The 19,083-nt window shown below is 30.4% G+C and overlaps 1 protein-coding gene across 3 annotated transcripts in view; it reads right to left on the reverse strand.

Moving 5' to 3' along the window:
* The window catches only part of LOC142333243 (uncharacterized), a 76,050-nt gene extending 57,170 nt beyond the window's left edge, over positions 1-18,880 (reverse strand). For all 3 annotated transcript variants that reach the window (XM_075380235.1, XM_075380234.1, XM_075380233.1), the window contains exon 1: positions 18,622-18,880. The gene's annotated coding sequence lies outside the window, so the exon portion shown is untranslated. The remainder of the gene's footprint in view (positions 1-18,621) is intronic.
* Between the last annotated feature and the right edge of the window lie 203 nt (positions 18,881-19,083).

A 19,083-nucleotide genomic window follows, 5' to 3' on the forward strand; every position in this document is an offset into this window, starting at 1 on the left:
AATTATATATTTTTTTAATAAAGATCCTTTTCGAGCCAATTTTATTTTTACCCTTATTTTATTGTATTTTAATAAATAGGAAAAAATTATAAAAATTCTTTTTCTATTATAATATTTAATAATTATTAGAAAAAAATTAATTTATAGAATTTTTTTTTGCTATAACAAGTTAAAAAATAGAAATATTTGTGTGTTATTTACGTAATTAGAAAACATTTGGACAATTAAAGAAAAAAAATTTGAAAAATGTAAAAAAGTGTTGTTTAGTCGGTAGTGAAGGGGGGGTCCTCTAAAATCTGACGGAATCTCATATGAGACTATAAAAACTATAATTTACGGACGGCTGGATTCAAAAATACGAGCGAGTAAAATGTTACTATTTTTAACAAAAACTAACTATATGAGAAAAAACTAACCTGTTTGTCGGATTCCAGGTACGAAGTATTTATCAAATAGGGGTCATCCAAATAAACCGGAAATGTGTGACGTCAAGTACAAGGAAACCTTTGTTTGTACTATATTAATATTACTGTTATACATTTCCGTTCCAAAGCTGTCTATACCTAGATTATTGTGTAAGAGTTTAGTTATAAATAAAATAGTATAGAGCCTAACCCTTCTGAAAAATAAATAGTTTGTGACGTAGAATATACCTATCCTATATTATTACGCATATATGAGGCATAGTTAGTCTCGAAATCTTTAAATATCTTATCGATAATTGAACGTAGAAAAACAACATTTTTATAAATGATTTTTACTTAAAATGTTTTTTTTTTTTCAGTATCAGACCATCACATCACATCTTAAACCCTCCGGGGGGGGGGGGCTCCATGGGGAGGCAACTCATAAGATTTCAATGGAAAGGGTACGGTTGTACCACGACATAAATAAATTATAAAATTTTGACGTAAGCAACTTCATTAACAACCTTAACAAAAAATTGCAGTCGTTTAATATTTTTCACAACTAGTTTCAAAAGTGAAAGTACATCGCAACAAATTAGGTAATTTTTAAGTAACAGTACATTCCCTTTTTTCACCGTTGAATAGTTATTTAAGAAATACTGTAGACAACTTTTGAAACTAGCTGTGAAAAATATTAAACAGCTGCAATTTTTCCTAAGGTTGACGTCAAATGTTTTTCAATGATAAAAGAAATTTTGTATCACGATTTTAATGTGTTTTTTTATTGTTTTAATGGGCGTGGATAAAGCAAAATAATTGAAAAAAAATTCGCGTTCAACGACATAGTATCAAAGCGAAGCGATGACATGGCTGTCGATTTTCGCGATCAGATAATTCAGTAAGTGAGTTCAAGTGAATTTTTTGGTATGCAATTTGATGAATTAACAGATGAGGAAAACATTTGTCAGTTCTTATGTTTTATGAGATATGAATACAATAACGATTGATCAGTCAAACCACTGGGTCGGTCTAGTAGTGAACGCGTATTCTCAAATCAGCTGATTTGGAAGTCGAGAGTTCCGGCGTTCAAGTCCTATTTTTACACGGATTTAAATAATATATCGTGGATACCGGTGTTCTTTGGTGGTTGGGTTTCAATTAACCACGCATCTCAGGAACGGTCGAACTGAAATTGCATAAGACTACACTTCATTCACACTCATACATATCATCCTCATTCATTCTCTGAAAGTATTATCTGAAAGGTAATTACCGGAGGCTAAACAGTAAAAAGAAAGAAAGAGGCAGATAATTTCATTTAAATATTTTGAGTTGCTTGTTCTTGGGGGCTTTCGATTGCGGTGGTATCGTGCCGAAAAATAGATCTTTCCAAGCCGGGAATACTTGTTCAATTTAATTTTTTTAGCTTAACGTTGAAAAAAATGTGTAAAAGGATACGTCCTTGCAGGACTACATATATATACAAATGTGAATTAGATTTTGGCAATAGATGTACGTATTTAACGATGAAAATAAAACTTTTTTGTAACGAAATCGTTTTAAAAATAAACTTCAATAAAAACTAGAATAGAATACTATTCAATTTTTTTTATCTTCGCTTTTTTTGAAATCGCCCCAAATAAAAAATTCAAACAATTACTAACAAATTATTAATTTTCTTAATTTTGTACCCAATTCAAAAGCCAAACTTAGAGAAAAAGTTGAATAAAGTATTAATTTTTAGGAAGATTTTTAATCGGTTGTATTTTTATTTTTTGTTATAAATGTTAAAAAGACTTAAAAAACCTTGGCTAGTTTAAAAAATTGGCATCTGAAAGAAACACAAAGAAAAAATAAACGATTATAGTAAGTTCATTAAAATATTAAACGGAATAGTAGCGTCTCGGCCTTTCATTAGGAGGTCCCCGGTTCGAATTCCTCGGTGAGGCATGAAACTTTTCACACGCTACAAAATTCAATTTTAATATTCCCACGCACAAGCTTCTGTAATGAATTAATCTTGCAAAAAAATACAGAAAGTAACGTAGGTTGTTATTTGATGCCATCGAAGTTTTTCTAATATACGAATGAATACGTATGTGTTTTTTTATGTATTCTCAGTTTTTCCAAAAATTTATTGAATTTTTCCATGAAAATATTTTGAATATTATAATGACGTCAAAGTATACATAAATATTATACGGAAAGGATCGCAAGAATGGCGGGAGTTTCAATATTTCTCCCTAGAGATCGTAGAGCCTGGACAATCTCCCTTACTGCTGTATCTTTCTATTATCGGGCGAGTTTCATAGGCTATTTAGTGGCGGTTGTAAATTTAAAGTTTTTTTTATGGACTGGTTTGCGTTCCTATCCGGCGAGAAATTTATTTACTGGTTATGACCGCGGGAGACTAAGCTTTTGAGCCTAGTACTCCCGGCGTGATTCCCCTTCAGTCCGTTCGCTGAAGTCCTTTCGTTACTAGCAGGAATACGCCTCCCGGAGCCCTAGTTATTTGGTGGGAGCAATGCGTCCCCTTCTCCGAAGGGAGTCGAATATGCTGAATTAAAATTTGGTTTCTTCGTGGGACGGTGTGGGGTGTTGTTTAGGTTTTTATAGTTTTTACAAAATTGAATTGTGAAAACGGTCCCTTTCGCGGCCGGAATTTTTGCGCGGTTTCCTTTTATAGGTTACGCGATTTAGAAGCTCCTAAGTCTGATTTGTCATTTTTTGACTCCCGTACCGCTTCTTCACGGCGGTTCGTCTAATACGGCATGAGGCCGTTTTATAATACCTTGTGGAGTAGGGTCCTCTCAGCACATGTCCCGGAAATGGCCGTGTTTGGACACGGCGGCCTCCCCCAAATATTATATAATTATTCAATAATAAGCGATGACTACAATAGAAATAGAAATCTTCAAATCATCTATAATTTTTCGTCTAAAAATCCTTCAATCAGAGTTAAAAAATATAAAGAGCCCTGCAAAGAGTTGATATACAGAATTTTAAAGAATCGCGTAGAATTATAAAAATCGATCCGTTTGACTAAAAGTAAATCTTGAAAGCGTATTAAGAAAGGGTTGAATCGAGGCCGATTATTTTTATTGAAGCCGGTTAACAAGAAGTTAGGAATAGATAAATTACTGGTCAATCGTATCGCTCGATTAATATTTAAAATTATTTGAACAAATTAATGAATAAACATAAAAGTAAACAGTTTATTTTTATCTCGTTTTTATCTGTAACATATTAACCTGTTGGAAATTAAAAAAAAAGACAATTTTTATTAATAATTTAAAAAATAGTCAATGCGTATCTTTAAAAAAGATCATAAAGATTGTATAATGTTAATAAAAACAAATCGTTTATTAGATCCGCATTAGGTAGCAACAAACATGATTCACACAAATTCTCAAATTCGGAATTTAAAAAAATTAAAGATTTTTTACATTTTCATGCTTTTATATTTATGAATATTACCTTATTAAAAAAGAGTCATTTATTCCTTAAAAAATTATATTTTCACGTTACGATTTTAACAAATTAGCTAATAATCTAAATCTAACGAATTTATTTTAATTATTTCCTTTTACAATGAAATGAGTTTTCAAATAATACCGATTAATATTATTAATGTTAAATTGTTTCATATTTATGTCGGTAATTTTTTTCCCCCTTTTTTTGCCGATTTAACGTGATTTAAGTGATCCACCGATGAACTCAAATCCGATAATCAAAGGAGAAAAAATACCTAGGAAAAAAAATAAGTAGACCGTTATTAATCAAATCTTTAGACCGTTATACATGAATCCACCGGGTTGGTCTAGTGGTGAACGCGTCTTCACAAATCAGCTGATTTGAAAGTTGGGAGTTCCAGCGTTGAAGTCCTAGTAAAGTCAATTATTTTTACATGGATTTGAATACTATACTGTGGATACCGGTGTTCTTTAGTGGTTGGGTTTCAATTAACCACACATCTCAGGAACGGTCGACCTGAGATTGTACAAGATTACGCTTCATTTACACTCATACATATCATCCTCTGAAGTATTATCTAAACGGTAATTACCGGAAGCTAAACAGGAAAAAGAAAGAAAGGGACAGATCATTTCATTTCATTTAAAGATTTTTGAGTTTCCTCTCCTTGGAGGCTTTCAGTTGCGGTGGTAACGTGCCGAAAAATAGATCGTTCCAAGACAGGAACATTTGTTCAATTAAATTTTTTAGTTTAACGTTGAAAAAATTATTTAAAAGATACCGTACTTTTGTAGTCCTATATATATATATATATATATATATATAAATATGTGAATAAAATTTTGTTGTAAATATTTATCTATAAAAATAAAACGGGTTTCTTTTTAACGCAATCGTTTTAAAAATAAACTTCAATAAAAACTAGAATAGAATACTATTGCATTTTTGAAAACTACACTTCATTTACATTCATACATATCATCCTCATTTATCATCTGAACGGTAATTCCCGGAGGTTAAACAGGAAAAAGAGAGATCATTATACATGAATATCTTTTTTCTGTCAGATGCGGCAATACGGTAACAATTTCTTGAAACCGGTGATGAGGGACAGCCCTCTGCGGAGCTGCCGTTCGCACGTGCTTTTGCAGGAGTTGGCGGTAGCGATGAGGCACGGGAGCTCCCGCACCCCGAGCGAGAAAGATCGAGTCCTAGCGGTGTCCTCGTTAGAGACATTGGCATAAAGACCGAGTCCCGGCTCCCGAAATGGGGACCCAGGAACGGCATAGCCGGGCCTGGTGGATCCTACTCTGGGGGTTTGAGGCGGGCGCAAAGTGAGATTCGACCGGCGGGCCTCTACGTCAAGGCTCATTAGAGTAAAGGATACTCCCCTTTCTGTTTCCTGTTTAGCCTCCGGTAACTACCGTTTAGATAATTCTTCAGAGGATGATATGTATGAGGGTAAATGAAGTATAGTCTTGTACGTTCTCAGTTCGACCGTTCCTGAGATGTGTGGTTAATTGAAACCCAACCACCAAAGAACACCGGTATCCACGATCTAGTATTCAAATCCGTGTAAAAATAACTGGCTTTACTAGGACTTGAACGCTGTAACTCTCGACTTCCAAATCAGCTGATTTGGGAAGACGCGTTAACCACTAGACCAACCCGGTGGGTAAAAGGATACTCAACTGCAGGATCCAGATAAATGCAGGTGGAGAAGAAGAAAACAAATTAAATAAAAGAAAAAAATTACGGAAACAGAGTATAATTAATCTATTTCCGCTTATGTCGATAAATGAAATAGGTTGAAGAATTACGAAAAATCGATTCTTAGTCTCTTCAAGAAGATAGATATGGCTTACGTATAAGAAGATCGATATCTTACGTAAAAGTTCTGAGAGATTTTTTATGACTTAATATATCTTTCAAAGCTAGTTTCAGAATCGTCCAAAGTACAGCCCAAGCGACGACCTTACACCAAATCGATAGTTAAGTGTTACGAGAATTTTCTAAATTTCATTTTTTGAAGTTATTTAAGCTTTCCTATAATTTATGAACATTCTGTATAAATATAACGTATAAAAATTCGAATCGTTCCGAAATATTAATTGAATTCGATAAACCGTCGATCCTAATCGGTTTGGATTACCGTTGTTTTTGTCAGATTAAATCCGATTTTCAAAAGCTTTTATTTATTATAGCGTAAAAAAAATGTTTTAAATAATTTTCGTTTTCGAGTTTAAAAAAAATTTATCCGAACGACCACCGATTTGTTTTAATAAAATTCTCATATATTTATATAAATGAATCGTTTGATATTTATTTCGTGAAAATCGGTTCAACCGTTCTACAATTACAGAATACAAAGAAATAAACAAGTATACGATCACGTTATTCTATTTCTAGTATTCAGACATTCGAATAGGAAAAAAAATAATATAACGAAATTAATTTTAAATTACAAACAAGTATAAATATAAATGAATACGCAAATAAAGGCAAAAAGAAAATAATTAGAAGAATAGGAGTAAATTAAACTTATTACGGCAATTAAGGTCAATAACCATAAATCTGCTGAATAATTATCGATGAACACAGTTTTGAAAACGGTTACTTAATTGTAAAAGTGTCAAATTCACAAGTACAAGACTAATTACTAAATAAGCCACCATAAAGAAAATAGATAACTCTAAATGTACGAAATAATCATCTCGGATTGGTTTATTATAAAAACGGAACGACTGGAGAAAGTTTACAGTTCAAATAAAATATTAATACTTTGCGATAAAACTGGACTATCTATATATACGAATATCAGCTCTAATTAGGATATGAAATTTTCGAGGAAAAAACCGCTTAAAATATTGTTGAATACACTCCCCTAAATTCCACCGATATATAACTTAACAATTTTAAGTAACTCGATAAATCTTTTCATCATACTAAGTCCATTTCTCACGGTCGGATAATTCAAAACGTCCGATTGAAGTTACAACTCTAACGCTAGAAATTATCTCATCCAAAAAAAAAACTAAGGATTACAATCGAGATTATAACTGAAAAATTACTACTATCGATACGGTTCATAACATTATCACCTACAAGCTCGAGTAACGTAAAACAAGTGTAAGATGGTCCCATGAGAGTCCACAGATCACCATAAGGAGACGAGACTTTTCATGTGAACCCGAGCTGAAACAATATTATCACCAGGAAAGTGATGGAATTTTGCATAGAATTTTAACCTTTGATGAGACACGAATTCACCATTACGAATCGAAATAAAAAAGATAAATCGTGGAAAGGAAACACATTGGCTCACGTATCAAGAAAAAATTCCGAACCGTACAATGAATCGGAAAAATCATGATGAAAATCTTTTGAAACGTAAAGGATGATCAAAGAACAATAAACATCGCATAATGTGAAGCGCATCGACAAAGTAAAACCAAAAAATTGAAAAAAAACGCCCCGTATGTAAGCACAAAGGCATCGTTTCTGCTTCACGAAAACGCCCGGCCTCACCCGGCTCTTGAAACTCAAAAAACCATCGACAGACCCCGGCGGGAAGTATTACCTCATCACTCCCCAGTCCTTACTCGGCTCTATCGGATATCCACGGATGCGGTTAATTCAGGGTAGCGCTACACGGTGAGAAATTTAACGGGAATGATGACGTCAAAGAAATTGTGCTCAATTAGCATCGACATCAAGATAAAAACCGATTCAGAGGTGGTACATACATACCTCCTAGGTTGTTGAAATAATAATTGTATAATAATATTAAATAATTATATTACTTTCCCGTCTAGATAGCGCTATACCAGAGGATATAGCTCAAGAAGGGAAAGTACTGTAATCGGGTAAATTTGTGCATATACGGTTTTCACTGGTTCTTTAGGTTTTAACACCTAAGGAACCCCAAAAAACCAATAAACCGGATGGAAAATTTCCGGATGTTAATGTTCTTATATACGTACGTGTGTGTTCGGTGTTGGCCTCTAAATCACCTTATATTTCCATTACTACTAAACCGATTTTGACAAAGTTGGTCAGATGCCATTAAATTTTCAGCGTAAAAGGTCAAGTGTTTGAAAATGTAGAGCAAGGTTCCCATCAGTATCTCGAGATTTCGCCTAATTAATGTCGTATTTTTCTTAAGCACACGTGTTAACAATTAAAAAAATAACAATACTTGCAAAAAACCACACACTCCCACCTCAAAAATGGTGTTGTAGTCGTTTGCTATGCTGTGACGTCAAATGAGCGGTAGAGCAACATTTAATTTGTAAAAAAGTAACTCTTTCTGGCCGGGTCTCGAACTCGATCGACTCGGTACCTGGTACGTTAAACCTTGCGGCTACACCAGTCTTCCGATCATACGAGCGACGTTTTTTCTATGTAAGTTGTGAAATTATATTAGTTTAGTTAGTACCAACCATAACACCTAGTAGTGCCACACCCCTGCGAATAAAATACGGCATGCGCGCGCGCTTTACTTAAAATCATTGAATTAAATAAACAAAAAAATATTATATTTAAATAAAACGATTAATATTTTAAATTGTGTGTAATGTATGTTTAAGCACAGTTGTAGGACTACAACTGTGTTGTCAGCCGGCCTCCGTGGCGCGAGTGGTAGCGTCTCAGCCCTTTATCCGGAGGTCCCGGGTTCGCATCCCGGTCAGGCATGGCATTTTCACACGCTAAAAAAATTGTCATTCATCTCATACTTTGAAGTAATACCTAACGGTGGTCCCGGAAGTTAATAAAATAATTAATCTGTGTTGTCAGCTTTTATATATGTACATGTATGTGTGTGTGTGTGTGATAAGAGGGTGGGTACATCAGTTTTCAAAGATAATTGAAAGGAATTGTTTTATAACTTTTGCTTACAATCAGTTACACATGTTTTATAATTATAAAGATGAAGTCAAGCAAAGATTAAAAATATACTAACCGTATACAAAATATTTTTTTCTTGCCGTTACATTATATTTATAGAATATAAATATTTATGAACTCTCTCTCTCTCTCTCTATACATATATATAAAATAATTTTATTTTTCAGGTTACATTCCTAAATTTTCTACGTAAAGATTAGCATTCCTAATTGGGTAAGTGAAAATATTTTTTATTTAAATAATTTAAACATTTTTTTTAAGATAAACACATTAAATTTAAAATAGATTCTAATAGAATAAAATATTATTATTATTATTAATATTTTAAATTACGAAAATTATATATTAGCCGTAGAAAATAATATCTACAAACCTGAATTATTCGTAACAATTCTTATCTTTTTCTGCGGAAATTATTAATTAATACTTAGTACTACTATTTAGTTATTACATAATTGTAATATTATTTAATAATTTACTAGTATTTTATCTTTTTTATACAACAGTAACTAAAATTTTAATTTGTTTTTAGTTCAAATTGTATAATTCATAAGCACAATAATAATGATATTATTAGTTGTTCGTTTTTTCCGATTTCGCTAACTCGAATCTTGATTTGTGAGGAACGCCCAAAAAAGAACTTTAAAATATTTTCTATTACCTATCTTTAAACATCGAGAAAAGATGGATTTTTGAACCCGCCTTTCTTTCCTTGCTGATTTCGATGAATTTAAACGTTCTTATATGACTCTTTTTCATGTAATGGCTGTTTCATTCAGTACTGTATTTAAAATAAAAACAACTATTAATTTGGTTTTTATAACGTGAGTTGAAAGATACATCGTAAAAGACAATAACCTATTTTACGTATTACATAAATAAAGAATTTGATTAACTTCAATACAGAATATGTTTTCTCCGTTATTAGAAAATTAATAAAATAATATTTAAAGAAAGACGATTATATTTTTATAAAATTTATTTATTTATTTATTTTGCTGATGATGTAGTAATTCCAGCCGAGAGTAAAAAGGATTTAGAAGAAACAATGAACGGCATAGATGAAGTCCTACGCAAGAACTATCGCGTGAAAATAAACAAGAACAAAACAAAAGTAATGAAATGTAGTAGAAATAACAAAGATGGACCTCTGAATGTGAAAGTAGGAGGAGAAAAGATTATGGAGGTAGAAGAATTTTGTTATTTGGGAAGTAAAATTACTAAAGATGGACGAAGCAGGAGCGATATAAAATGCCGAATAGCACAAGCTAAACGAGCCTTCAGTAAGAAATATAATTTGTTTACATCAAAAATTAATTTAAACGTCAGGAAAAGATTTTTGAAAGTATATGTTTGGAGCGTCGCTTTATATGGAAGTGAAACTTGGACGATTGGAGTATCTGAGAAGAAAAGATTAGAACCTTTTGAATGCGGTGCTATAGGAGAATGTTAAAAATCAGACGGGTGGTTAAAGTGACAAATGAAGAGGTATTGCGGCAAATAGATGAACAAAGAAGCATTTGGAAAAATATAGTTAAAAGAAGAGATAGACTTATAGGCCACATCCTAAGGCATCCTGGAATAGTCGCTTTAATATTAGAAGGACAGGTAGAAGGAAAAAATTGTGTAGGCAGGCCACGTTTGGAATATGTAAAACAAATTGTTAGGGATGTAGGGGGTATACTGAAATGAAACGACTAGCACTAGATATGGAATCTTGGAGAGCTGCATCAAACCAGTCAAATGACTGAAGACAAAAAAATACAAATAGGAAGAATATGAGAGTTGCTTAAGATGGAATTTAATTCCGAAATCGCTTCCGAAAACACTTCGAATTCAATTGTTGGTAAACGGTTTTTTTGTATATTAACTTTAATTATATACTTATATCAACAGGGCATGCTCAACAATTTTTTTTTTTATTTTCATTGGAAAAAATGTTTAACAAAATTTCAGGTTAAAGCAAAGTCCTTTGGAATTATTTACAAATTCATGATTTGCCTGTTTTATAATTTTGAATACATTATTTCTGGACAAATGAAGAGGTATTGCGGCAAATAGATGAAGAAAAAAGCATTTGGAAAAATATAGTTAAAAGAAGAGACAGACTTATAGGCCACATACTAAGGCATCCTGGAATAGTCGCTTTAATATTGGAAGGACAGGTAGAAGGGAAAAATTGTGTAGGCAGGCCACGTTTGGAATATGTAAAACAAATTGTTAGGGATGTAGGATGTAGAGGGTATACTGAAATGAAACGACTAGCACTAGATAGGGAATCTTGGAGAGCTGCATCAAACCAGTCAAATGACTGAAGACAAAAAAAAAAAATTTATTTATGAATAAAATTTCTTCCTCGTCGTGAAAATTACGGTTTTTATTTTCTATATATGATATCAAAATATACGTTGTGTATCGTTAAAAAAAAAAGAAGAAAATATTTCTGCTTGAAGTAGCTATCACATAAAAAAAAATCTCCGATAAGAAAACCATTTAAAATGTAGTTGAAAAGTTACTTAAGAATTTTCATAATTTGTAATTTATTACTGATTTAATTTACTATATAACAGATGAACTTTGAAATTTTTTTAATTCGAGAACTTAAAACTAAAAGCACAACCAAATAAATAGTTATTTCTTGTCTATTTATATAACTTATCGATTATAAAAAAAATTTTAAAACTCTGATATTATAATCTTCACAAATAAAAATAATCCTATATAACAAACCTTTTAATACACGAATTTTTTCAAATTGAATGAAAACTTATATTTTCCGGTTTTAATACAAAAATTTTAATAAAAATGTATTTTTTTATCGTCATGAAATAATGTTATTCTCAAATATACGGCACAAAAATAATGTTTATTTCCACTGTTTCTTTATTTTAATGTTACTTTTTTTTTAATAGAATTATGATTTTCCCAAAATATACAAACAAGAAAATAAGTATGTTATTTCCAGAAAGCATCAAAAATTAGTCATCAACGGACACCTCAATAGGAAACTATTTATAACAATCACAATATATCATTACCGAAATGTTTTAAGCTAATAACTCGCTTCGGAAACAAAAGAAAGAACGTCAAGGACATTTTCTCTTATTTTATTACCCAAATTTCTAACCAAAATCCGAAGAACAATATTTTCTTTTTTTAATATTTTTTAACAGAGCTCGATTTGATGCTTATGTGAAACTTACACCAAAATTCTAAAAATATTCCTTATAAAGTCTTTTCTTTTTATTTCTGCGTCAAATTTGAGAATTTTTAGATCAACAGCAATCCAGTTATTACCCGTGGTTTTTGTAATAATTATTTCTTGCGTTTCAAAACGAATTCTAATGTTTATTTCGATAAGCTAAATAAGAAAATTAATTTATAAAATACATAATTATTAATTACATTACGGAAAAACTAATATTTAAAAAAAATCTGACAATTGTGTGTACCTTCTGATGCACGGCTTACACGCACACCTTAATTAAAAATATTTATCGCTTTAATTAAATATAATATTTTCTCGTTTATTTAATTAAATGATTCTAACTAGAGCGCGCGCGCATACCGTATTTAATTCGGGCGTGTGTGGCGGTACTAACGACGACGGTTAGCGCTAACTAAACTAATGTAGTTTCACAATTTACATAAAACAAATTTCGCTTGTACGATCGGCGAACCGGTGTAGTCGCGAGGATAACGCACCAGATAACGAGTCAAACGGGCGACCGAGTTTGAGACCCAACCAGAATAAATATTATTAATTTATTCGATTCTACCGCTCACCTGTAACGCCACGACATAGAAGACGGTTACAAAACAATTTTTTAAAGTGGAAGTGCGATTTTTCAAAAGTTTTTTTGCAAATATTTCTATTTTTTAATCGTTAATAAATGTGTCTTAGAAAAATGTGGCCTTAATTAAGTGAAATCTTCAGATATTGAGGGTGGCCTTGGTCTATACCCTCGACCCTTTGACCTTTTAATCTGAAAATTTATTGGCATCAATACCTTATATGTAGAAGTAATCTGACAATGTTTGGTCAAAATCGTTTCGGTAGTTCTGGAAATATAAAGTGATTTAGAGACCAACACCGAACACACACAGACGATTAAAGACGAACATTAAAATCTTGAAAATTTCTATCCGATTTTTTGGGTACCTTAAGTGTCAAAACGTCAAGATACGGTGATAACCACATAACCCCAAAATGGACCGATTACAATACTTTCCTTTCTAGAGCTCTAGCGCTATCTAGACGGGAAAGTAAATATAGTGAATACGTCTCGCCGGTATGAGTAATATTAGTGAGTCATTTGTAAAAAAAAAAAAAAATGATTAAACGGTCTGTTGTAAGAACTATTCACAATAACTGTTATTCAGTCTGTTTTTATCTTGTGTTCGTTACAATACGTTTTCCTTCAAGTACTATTTAAACATATCTGTAGAATTTTTTAGAGTTTTTTCACGGGGGCTTAATATCGTGTTAGGTTATAAAATATTTAAAAATTATTCATTTAATTTATTTTCACTTCGGTTTCTTGAAGACAATTTTTATACTTAACTTTAGACTTCTGGGATAAAAAGCAAAAATCATTAGACTAATACAACGAAAGGAGTTTTAAGCTTGAATCTCAACAGCTAAATCATGATGCAACTATACAGCTAACGTGTAAGACATAAATCTAGCTAAATCTATTTTTCAAAATAAATGAAAAATAAAAACAAACATGTAACTCAAGATGAAACCGGTTTAAACGAAATACACAAGTATGTTTATCCGTGGTTTGAATTAACTATTATCTATTTTTAGTTATCGATAAAACCTTTGCAACTCGTTCTTCATTTAGAAAGAATATTTCTAATCGTGGAGATAAAATTTATTCCTTTTTTGAATACGATCAAATTACGTTTATATAAATCGTAATAAATCGTTAACCTATTTGTAATTATTAAATATTAATTAATTATTTTTCGATAACAACTCGGGAGTTCCGCAGGGCTCAATTAACGGGGTGGATGATACGACGATATTGGCGGTTGACGATACCCCGGCTATTGCCTTTGAGAAATTGAAATCTACAATGGATGCCATCAGCGTTTGGTTGCGTACATGGAGGATAAAGGCGAAGTCAAGCAACGGTGACGTTCACGATGAGAAGGGAAAATTGCCCTGCGGTTCGTTTAACGGTGTCAAGATACCTTAAGTCAGTACGGTACGGTACTTGGGTACATTCATCGCCGTTTGACGTGGAGGAATCATTTTAGGGAGAAGAGGAAGTTGATTGACATTATGTTTATGATGATGTAATGGGTGTTGGATAAGAGATCACAACTTTCTTTGTCGAACAAGGTTCTGCTTTACATGGCTTTCTTGAGATCGATACGGACGTACGGGATTGAACGCTAGGGAACGGCCAGTAAAAGCAACAGGGAGGTCATTCAGTGGTTTCAGAAGAAACTTCTTCGGAACATAACCACGCGCCGTGGTTCGTGAGGAATGCTAAGATCCACGATTACGTAGGCATTCCATACGTTTGAGAGGAAGTTGAACGTCTAGTTTCGAGATATGTGTTCAGGTTGGATAGGCATAGTAATCATCTCGATTTGAATCTGCTACACAACAGCGAGGACGTTAGAAGGCTAAAAAGGCTCCATGTGCTTGATCTTGATGATGAACCGGTTTGGCGGCTTGGTGCTCACGTGTATTGTTTCTTGGCTTTTTCGAAGTTACTGTTCTATTTAAAGTTAATATTTATTTTGTTGTAATGTTAATATTGACTGGACATTCAAAGGCGCAATCAAATGTTATATTAATACGTTACACAATTGTTTTTTTATTACTTGACGATTATTATTCGGTAGTCCTCTTTCAAGTGGTCAGTCATAAGACTTACTTATAACTTCATTGTAGAAGCTGATTGTAAGCAAATAAATAAATTCAGCAAAAAACATCCGTATAAACGTAATCGCGTTTAGTATAAAAGTAATTGACTTCGAAATCATTTGATTTGCGATGATGACCGACCCGGTGGGTAAACTAGACGCGCTACCGAGCAACTATTTTTATTAGGCTACTATTTTTATGTTTAAAATTATCTTGAAAAATGTTCCAAAAAAGTTATAATTTAAATAAGACTTTTTTATAGCCCATCTGATTTTATATAGAAAGTTATTTTTTGTTTTGTATCCGTGACAAAATATTTTTCAACAGTAAAACTTTGGTATTTGATAAAAATTTTGTGAAAAAACAAAAAAAATAGTAAACCGGAAAAAATCCAATTCATTAAAGATCAAAACTTTGTGATTTAAATTTTTTTAGAGCAAATATATGTGTAACGGAAGGTTCATATTTGAAATCAATTTATGAATTTATAAAAAAATATTTAATTAAATGTTTTTAAAATAGATTAAAAAGTAAAATTAACTATTAATAAATTTGTATGTTGTAAAAATACATTTTTTTTAATTTTGTGGTATTGACCTTCTTCTTTCTTTTCCTGTTTAGCCTCCGGTAACTACCGTTTTTAGATAATTCTTCAGAGGATGAATGAGGATGATATATGTATGAGTGTAAATGAAGTGTAAGTCTTGTACATTCTCAGTTCGACCGTTCCTGAGATGTGCGGTTAATTGAAACCCGACCACCAAAGAACACCGGTATCCACGATCTAGTATTCAAATCCGTGTAAAAATAACTGGCTTTACTAGGACTTGAACGCTGGAACTCTCGACTTCCAAATCAGCTGATTTGTAGGGCGAGAGTAGATTTGTAGATTTAATTGTTTGATTTGGTTGTAATCATAATTTAAAATCGATTTTAACATAAATATTTTGATAAAATTGTAATATTTTATGTGCAATATCAAAATTTTTACTTCAATTATAACCTACTAAAGAAATTTTGGAATTTCTTTTTAATTATAAATAAATAACGTAAAATTACTGTTAAAAAGTAAATTCAGTTTGATATGATGTGACATTTTATTGCGGCTATTGGCTGGATAAAAGAAATAAAATAAAATTTAAGTATTCTATAGAATATTCAAACGAAATTTTTAGTAATTAAATAACCGATTTTCTATATTGTAAAAAAAATTGTTGGCAATTTTTATTTTATTATTTTTAACGATAATTTTAATGTTAAATTAAATTTCTACGATTTTTAGCTCTTTTTTGTTACCTAATTAAATACTTTAACAAAGGTTAAAAGCTCCAGAAACATTTTTTACTTTAATAAAGGAAGGTCCTCTTGTGGTCTGAATGTAATTTTTACAGATAAAATCAGTAAAAATTTGTTTAAATTAAAAACTTTTTAGTGTGAAATCATATATTTTTTTAATATCTTTTAGTTATTTTTATTACCTCTATTAGATTTGTTCATTGTAATTCTGGTAAAAAAAAAAAAACGTATTTCGAAACTTGAGGTAAGAAAGTAAAAATGTTCCCGAAATCCAGCGGCCTTAAATGTATGTTTAAAGTTAATTATTTGAATTACTTTTCAAATTTTATCGTTTAAAGATTTCTCAATTTTAATTTTTTTGAAAAATCTTATTTTTCATTCGGTTATCTACTTTTTTTTTTGTAAATCTGACTTTATTTTAAATAATATTAAAACAAATTTAAAATAAAATTAACTTTTAAAATTATGTAATAATAGTAATTAAAATGATGAAACAAATTTAAGAAAATTTTGATAAACCCTTTTTCAATTTTTCTTTAAATTTATCATTTTTAAATTGTTAACCTACCAACTTAAAAAGAATCTAACAATAATTTATTTTTATTATTAATATAGTGGTGTATAAACTTTATAATCCGTTTATGTTTATTAAAATTTTGTTTACGTTAAAATAACGCTTAGAATGTAATTTATATTTATTAAAAATATATAAATAATTGTATCAAAAAATTAATAAAATTATTTTTGTTTAACAAAATACTTTAGAAGTTAAGACTATTATTATTTTAAATATATATACATTTTTATTTTTAATATATAATTTGTTATTTTTAACAAAAATCGATTAATTTTGTGTTTTTTTTTAATACTGTTCTGATTAAAAAAAGGTTTTACGGTCAATTTTTTCTTGAAGTCTTTTTACCGACTTTTCGAAGAAAACTTCGGTCGCATGTGAAGGGGATGATGAAAATGGATTTTCTTTATGTTTTTAGGTATAAGTATTTTGAAAATATAATTCAATTAAATTTGGGTTTCCCTATATATTTATAAAATTTTGTGGCTCGAAAATATTCAAAACTACTCGATCAATTTCATTGAAATTTAAATATGCTATAATAGTATCTGAGCATCTGAGAAGAAAAGATAAGAAGCTTTTGAAATGCGGTGCTATAGGAGAATGTTAAAAATCAGACGGGTGGATAAAGTGACAAATGAAGAGATATTGCGACAAATTGATGAAGAAAGAAGCATTTGGAAAAATATAGTTAAAAGAAGAGACAGACTTATAGGCCACATACTAAGGCATCCTGGAATAGTCGCTTTAATATTGGAAGGACAGGTAGAAGAGAAAAATTGTGTAGGCAGGCCACGTTTGGAATATGTAAAACAAATGTTAGGGATGTAGGATGTAGAGGGTATACTGAAATGAAACGACTAGCACTAGATAGGGAATCTTGGAGAGCTGCATCAAACCGGTCAAATGACTGAAGATAAAAAAATTAGTATATTTAAAGTTGTGCGTGCGAAAATTTTGAAGATGATTTACTTAATCGTGAATTATGATCAATTTAAGAAGTTAAAAGCGCAATTTATTATATTTGATGCTTGCAGAGTTGACGTTTATTTATCTGTTAGCAATATTTTTTATTGTAGGGCGTTTTTGAAATGTAACAATTTTTTAAGGATCAAAGTTTGTTTTGTAAAATTTTAGTTTAGAATGAGTCGATACTTTATCAAAAGGAAACGCAATGAAATAACGAAAAGTCTGCGTTCTTGTGTGAACTGCGCAAAACGTTTTTATTCATCTGTAACATAACTAATGTTTACTTATATGTTTATAATTGATTTAAATAAAAAAAAACGAATTATTTCTTTACCGTTTGTTCGTTTTTCAAAACAAAAAAAATTATACGTTTTTCGGTTTTATTTATTTTTTTAATTTTATTATTTCAATTAAATTTGCAATAATTTAAATTATTTAACGATAACATTTTTTGAATAATAATTTTTTTTAATATTAAAGATAATCTTTACGATAAGAATGTGATAGTGAAAATTCATACCATCTAATCAATACCTTTAAGTTTATCATATACTTTGATAATAATTATATCTTTTGTTTTGATAATTTTTATTTTTTATCGGAATGCGTTTTAATATCTGGTAGCCGAACATATTAGCAGCTTATTCTTTCGAGCATAACGTCTGGTAACGCAACAGTTTTTATTTTAAATTCTCTTTATTATTATTATTATTATTAAAAAAAGAAAGGGTAGTAGATTACTGTTTTTTTTTTAATTAATCGTTTTTAAATTTTATTTATTATAACGTATTACTTTTTTATCAATTATTTTCATTATTATTATATTCTTGTCTAATCAAACGAGAGATTTCCTAATTTAAGATAGAATAAACTATATATATATATAATAGGATACAAAACAAATAAGTTAAAAGTTGATAACATATCGTTTGCCTAGACATTATTATTAATAATATAATGAATCCCTTATCAGCAAAAATTTTAAGATTAATTTTTAAATTCGTTACTATTCTATTTTACTTGTACGAGTACATTCTTGCTAGATGGTAGACGGTTTTTGTAATATTTATAATTTATTAATACATTAATAAAAATTATCGACTTACCTTTTAATTTTTTACGTCGTTATTACACTCAATTTAACATATATAGTTTTTCGTGATAATTTTTTGGTGATAATTACTTGTGATAACGCGATGATAAATTTATGCTGAAAACTAAAAAAAAAAAAACACTAAAATATTTTAGGAACAAAAACACTTATTTTTAATAACGCACTTTTTTTTAAATTATAATTTTAATTAAAAAAATTGTAATTAAATTACAATAAAATAAATTGTCGACTACGTAGCATAACTCGACGAAATAAATGATATAAATTTATTATTTCGAAGTTACTAAACACGTTAGATTTTATTATAATCATCATTACCGACGGAGTTGGTTTGTAAATGAAATGATTTTTTAGTAGTGGGGGTTATGTATCAAACAATTTGATTGGTCGAAATAACTAGAGAAACATGCTGAAGGATTGGTTAAAGCTTTTTGACATTATTACTCTGTATTTC

The sequence above is a fragment of the Lycorma delicatula genome, chromosome 12 (genome assembly GCF_047948215.1).
Source record: "Lycorma delicatula isolate Av1 chromosome 12, ASM4794821v1, whole genome shotgun sequence".
Classification (NCBI taxonomy): Eukaryota; Metazoa; Arthropoda; class Insecta; order Hemiptera; family Fulgoridae; genus Lycorma; species Lycorma delicatula.